This window comes from Marmota monax, unplaced genomic scaffold (assembly GCF_021218885.2).
Source record: "Marmota monax isolate L192 unplaced genomic scaffold, Marmota_monax_Labrador192_F-V1.1 WCK01_AAM20220418_F8-fsc00846, whole genome shotgun sequence".
NCBI lineage: Eukaryota > Metazoa > Chordata > Mammalia > Rodentia > Sciuridae > Marmota > Marmota monax.
Genome location: NW_026693714.1, coordinates 113,117 through 119,784, shown reverse-complemented (window position 1 = coordinate 119,784; position 6,668 = coordinate 113,117). Strand labels below are relative to the sequence as shown.

At 35.2% G+C, this 6,668-nt stretch overlaps 1 pseudogene; it reads left to right on the top strand.

The window, feature by feature from the left end:
• The first annotated feature begins 541 nt into the window (after positions 1-541).
• LOC124103825 (glutamate dehydrogenase 1, mitochondrial-like) lies at positions 542-1,872 on the top strand (annotated as a pseudogene).
• Positions 1,873-6,668: the final 4,796 nt, after the last annotated feature.

Here is a 6,668-nt window from a genome sequence, read left to right as displayed (position 1 = left end):
TATTATATGATTTTACTCATTGACAATTTTTAATCATTGTTGAACCTACAAAATAGTCCTATTAAAAATTGTTCTAAAAATGTTAATATTTACCTATGTTTATTAATGCAAAAAAAATTGTTCTGTTGAGCTTCTCAACATTATAAAGAACATCAATGGGATTCTCAGTAAATGTTCATATACATTATTTAGTATTTTAGCCATAAAATTGGGTATTTATATATTTCTGAAAAAAATGTATTTTAAAAATTTGGTTGTATTATTCTTAATTGTCTCATAAGATTGTGTTTTTTTTCAAAGTTCATTTTATGTTTGCTAAATTTTAAAACATTGAAAAATTTGAAAAAAAAACTTAATAGCTGCTTTTCTCTGTGAGTTAGGATTTTAAAATTTTAGAACAGGTTCTCAAATCATAAATGCTAAGGTACCTTTTCATTTCCACGAAAATTCTACCAAATTGAGATTTTTCTAAAATTCTAATTCTTAAAATATAATTTAACATGCTGATCAACACCACAAGTATAAACCTATGTAAAAAAATAGTGAGTTAGAAAAGATCACAAGAAGGCTCACTATGGAGCTCGCCAAAAAGGGTTGTATCGGTCCTGGTATTGATATGCCTACCCCAGACATGAGCACGGCAGACATGCCCCAGAGAGAGATATCCTGGATCTCCGACACCTATGCCAGCACCAGAGGGCACTATGATATTAATGTACATGCCTGTGTTACTGGTAAACCCATCAGACAAGGAGGCATCCATGGATGCATTCTGCTACTGGCCTTGGTGTTTTTCATGGAATTGAAAACTTCATTAATGAAGCTTCTTACATGAGCATTTTAGGAATGACACCAGGATTTGGAGATAAAACATTTGTGGTTTCTGGGTTTGATAATGTGGGCCTGCACTCTGTGAGGTATTTACATCATTTGGGTGCTAAATGTATTGGTGTTGGTGAATCTGATGGGAGTATATGGAATCCAGATGGTATTTACCCAAGTGAACTGTAAGATTTCAAACTGCAACATGGATCAATTCTGGGCTTCCCCAAGGTGAAGGTCTATGAAGGAAGCTGACTGTGACATACTGATACCCTGCTGCCAGTGAGAAGCAGTTGACCAAATCCAATCCACCCAGAGTCAAAGCCAAGATCATTGCTAAATGTTCCAACGAACCAACCACTCCAGAAGCTGATAAGATTTTCCTGGAGAGGAAAATGGTTATTCCAGATATCTACTTAAATATTGGCAGAGTGACAATATCTTACTTTGAGTGGCCAAAGAGTCTGAATCGTGTCTTTTCAAATATAAAATGGATTCTAACTACCAATTACTCATGTCTATTCAATGGAGATTAGAAAGAAAATTTGGAAAGCATGGTGGAACAATTTCTGTTGTACCCACTCCAGAGTTCCAGGACAGGATAATGGGTGCATCTGAGAAAGACATTGTGCTACACCATGGAACATTCATCCAGGCAAATTATGCATACAGCCATAAAGTATAACCTGGGCTTGAACCTGAGAACAGCTACATATGTCAATTCCATTGAGAAAGTCTTCAAAGTGTACAATGATGCTGGCGTGACTTTCACATAGATAGATCATGGTTAACTTTTTATGACCCTCTGTAACATCTGTTGACCTATCACAATTTTACATGTAACTGCACAAATTTTTCTCTAATGATTCATTAAACAATGGACACAGTTCTCAACAATTCAGTCTGATTTAGCCCCTTAAGAAGAAAGAAATTATGTTTAGGGGATCATGTACAATCTGAAGAGTGTGAAAATAGAAATCACATATTCCAGGAAGCTACTGAGGCAATTTGCTTTTAAATAAAAAGTATCTTCCACCTGGGGAAAAATGGTCCTTGTATGTTTCCCAGTATGCTGTCCTCACTCCATGACCTCCCCTTTGTTTGTGTACTAGACACAAAATATCAATGATGTGACTCACTGGTTTGGAATTAAGACATTATTAAGTATAATTTTGTTCATTTACTTGAGATATTAGGTCAAGTTCTAGACAGGGTTGACTTATTGTTAATTAGTATAAATAAAGATCAATATAACTTAAATAGCTTTTCTTTAATTGAGCTAAAGTAATTTAGAATTGATTACTGCCAGATAATAGAAATTCTCCATTTCCAAAATGTACTCTAGCACGACAAATCTTACATTTCTATAAATATTAAAAGACTGTAGGAAGGGAACTCTACTGTAGTTTGCTGAAACTCTTATGTAACCTCTCATTAATAAAACAGCCATGTTAGTCTTATGAATGTCTTTCTGCTTCTGTTGCCAACTTTAGTAATTTTAGTTAACATTCATGAAGGGAAAGAGAAATATATTACCATTAAAGGATATAGACACTTAAAACAAGACTGAATGGCCCAGGACTGAATGACTCTTTTTTAATTATTTTTTTCCTTTTTTTTATTGGTTGTTCAAAACATTACAAAGCTCTTGACATATCATATTTCATACATTAGATTCAAGTTGGTTATGAACTCCCAATTTTACCCCAAATACAGATTGCAGAATCACATTGGTTACACATCCACATTTTTACATAATGCCCTATTAGTAACTGTTGTATTCTGCTACCTTTCCTATCCTCTACTATCCCCCCTCCCCTCCCCTCCCATCTTCTCTCTCTACCCCATCTACTGTAATTCATTTCTCTCCTTGTTTATTACTGAATGACTCTTGTAGGATAATTTTTAGGCTTAGAGATTTCTCTTTTGCTTGATAATCTTTACTCAGAATCGGATTATTAATTTTTTGTTAATAGAATTTAAAACTCTGCTTCTTTGTGGTATAGCAGTATTGTTCCTATTTTGGCAGGGGTGTTTGGAAAAGATTATTTTTTCAGACCATGTTTAAAATCTTTTGATCATTTAATATTTCAAAGTATTACAAAACAAATGAATGAAATGAAACTTTTATTATTCTGTGCTAGAAGAGTATTAAATTTCTGTTTTTAAGGGCATTCTTACCATTTATCTAGTTGTCATTTGGTGGCCATAAAAATGAAAATAAAAGAGAATAGATAGTATATACTGTGCACTTCTTTTTTTTTGTATCTTTATTTGTTTATTTTTATGTGGTACTTGGGACCAAATCCAGAGCCTCATGCATGTAAGGCAAGCACACTACCACTGAGCTACAACCTTAGCCCTATTGTGCACTTTTTATGAACAGGCCTTTTACTTTTATTTAGTCTTCATTTAACCTATGTGCTAGATTGAAATTCTTTTTGTAAATGAGGCTAGGAGAGTAACAGGTATATCCATGCTATTCCTGAGACTATGGGGCAGAAAGAACAAGAGCCCTTTGTATGCATTACACACAATTTGGCTCACATTTTTAGCAGGTTCCAGAAAATGCTGACACTTTTTCAAGGACATATAGTAAACTTCAGATTATTTCTACTTTTTCTGGGAAAGAGTACTAGATCACAGTGGGTGACCTAGGGCAGATTCCCTTGGGGTGACCAGCTTGATAAGTTCCCCTTGTCTTTGTTTTAGCTTTGATATGGCATTTTACAGAACCCTAATATGCCAGCTGTTCTCTGTTCGCTGATCAATGTGTTGACTGATTAAGTGCAGAACACTCATTTATTGTGTACATCATTCATCATATGCCAGGAACTCTTGGCAGCTCTGGGAAACATGCTCACAACATGCCATTAGTCAGTTAGGTAACTAAGAGTTCTTAGTTGGCATAGGATTCTGTATTCTGTTAAATTCCTCCTAGTGTCCATCTGTCTTTCAGCAACATGCAGTCTTGATTTCTGAGGCTCATAAACCTTGAAATTGAATCAAGCATTTCAGCTTCATTCCTCTTTTAAAAAATTGTTTTACCATTGTAATTCCTTTGCTTTTCCATATAAATTATAGAATATTCTTATCTATAGCTACAGAGAAAAAAATTCATTGAAATTTTGGTATGAACTACAGCAACCTGTGTATCAATTTGGGGTGAAATGCCATCTTCACATCCATGAACCTTCTACCAGGTGGTTTTTGTTGGTCTGGCTCTGGGACCATGGAAAGTTCTTCCTGATTGTACTCTTTTCAGTTCATAACCTGTGTTTTATTCATCACTTCCTATTTATTTTCTCAAGCCAAGTGCTTTTAACCTGAAAACATTAATTTCACATCATTTCTCCTTGATGAGAATTGATCATCACATTGTATTAGAGTTTGTGATATAATTAATCACATCACACAGCTACTTCGCCAATAAATTCAGCATTACTAGCCTGGATTTATCCAAAATTTTAAATTTTTTAGCTAAGAATTTTACCTATTTTTAGGCATCTTTGCTTTCTGGTCATGCTTAGCTCAGTCAATAGTGCAAGTACTTAGCTTTCTTTCTTAGGCCATTATCCTCAGAGAGTAAGTTTCATTCTTTTGTGCTGGGGATTGAATCCAGAACTTGGTTTGGCTAAGCACTTAGTGAACTATATCCCTACATCTCCTCTCCTGATTTTTAAATGCTTCTTTAAAATACTTATATGTAGTATGGAAATCACAGTAAAGCCACCTGACCTGCAGAGACTGGGTAGTTGGCTGAGGTCTCTCACTTATCAATAGGCAAAATTTATATCTTGGAAAATGAGTAAATGAGTTTTATGGGTCATGGACCTTCAGTGTAGCTGGAGAACAGTTGAAATCTTTAAGTGGCATGTGTGCTGTTGAACCTTTTTTTGAACTATTTTTATTGTCAATGAATTTACTTATCTATCTAGAGAATTGCATCTGGTGCTTCACAAATGCTAGGCAAGTGCTCATCCACTGAGCCACAACTACAGCCCATGGTTGAAGCTTTTATTGTGATATCTGGGAGGATCCTGTTGGCTGTCCTCCTGCCTCATGACTTTAGGTCCCTTTGCAGTTCCGTGTTTCACTGGTGGGTGGGTATTCTCTCATTGTAGGGATTTAAAACTTCTTCCCATTTGTTAATTTATTCTTCTCACCATGTAACTCTTCTTATTACATTTTCCTTGGGTTTGAGTATGGGAACCTCTTTAAGAAAGTCTTTAGTCTGTTTTGATCTGAGCAATATCCAATGAATATTTGTTCACTACAATTCATTTTCCTTTGAGCATTATGTGGTTTCATGGACTCTATTTTCTGACTTTTGAGGTATAAGATGAACTTCTGGTTACTATTTTTAGATTACCCTATACTTGGGCCTTCAAGTGATATTTTTTCCAATGTGCTCCTAGGTGGGTGAGTTGAGGGGAAAAAATAGTTTCAACAGAGACATTGTCCTGGGGCAGAGTCTCCTGCATTTCTTGGCCTTAGGCCTAACCACAACAGCTACAGGAGCACTCCCTTTTTCAGGAGTGAGGCTGTCAAGGAAAGTTCAGCAATGGATAAGAAAATAGCTTTTCAGAACATTATGGTATCTAATTTTTAAAAAATGGAATTGAAGTCTACTTTTCACAGGTTGCTTTGGAGGAGGTGGATGACTACATTCTAGGTCCTAGAAGAAGACTGTCATGAATGAATGGCAGCTCATCCCATTTATGCATTCTTTATTGATAACCTGGTTGAATTTTTGGTGTAAGACTGAGAGAAGTAGTAGAGCAAACCACTCCAAGGCTTTGCAGCAGAGGCTAAAGAGAATAATCTTAAGAGGGTATTTTTATATGTGTATTCTGATCAATAAATTGCCTTCTTTCAAAATTGAATAGCTTAATGTTAATGATATATGGTATAAGTAATTCATTTTCAAAAGAGGCACAGCAAGAAGGATATTTATAGGTTACCTGGTGAGTACAGAGAGGATTCTAATACTGGATTTCATTATATTTTTTTAGATTCTTTAAGTTGTGATGGACTTTTAATTTTTATTTATTCATTTATATGCAATGCTGAGAATTATCCAGTACCTCACACTTGCTAGGCAAGTGCTCCCCCGAGCTACAACCCCCACCCCTGGACTTAATTATTAATGTCTGTCATTCAGATGACTAAAAGTAGTCATGAAAATCAGGAATGTTTATGTAACATTTATCTTAAGAGAGATTTTTCCCAAGGACAATGCTTGATGTTTTTAATCAGCTGGTGCTGCTGCCTTTCACAGTGTTTTTGAACCTAAGTGAAGTAGACGTTATAAGGATTGAACAGTCTCCTTCCATTTTGGAAAAGCCCTTCCCCCCGCTATGTAGTCCCAGGCAGGAATGTGGACACTTCTTAATGATGTTGTATTTTCAAGTTATTTACTGCAGCTTCATTTTATTAGGTCATTTCTCCAAAAATATATTTTACTTCATTGTTCTTTACTGTAATATTGGTGTTCCCTGACCAGTGCATTTTTTTTAGAAAATTTTCCTAAAAACTTTGACACTTGAAGTGAAATGCACATAGAGTGTAGCAGGACCTTACTGGACCTTTTCCTTTATTCTCTCTCTAAATGCTGTTTTCTATTGCTCATCACAAACTCATTCATATAACATTAATAACAAACTCACAACAACTCACAATGATGTAAACTCATTCACATAAGCCCATCATATTATTTTAAACTCATTGATCATCCAGTTAAACCTCTAGGGGATAGTTTGACATTCTATGTTTGCATTTAACTTTTTCCTTTTCTCTCTTCCTTTTTTTTTCTTTTTATGCTGACTGAAGCAAAATTGGTACCT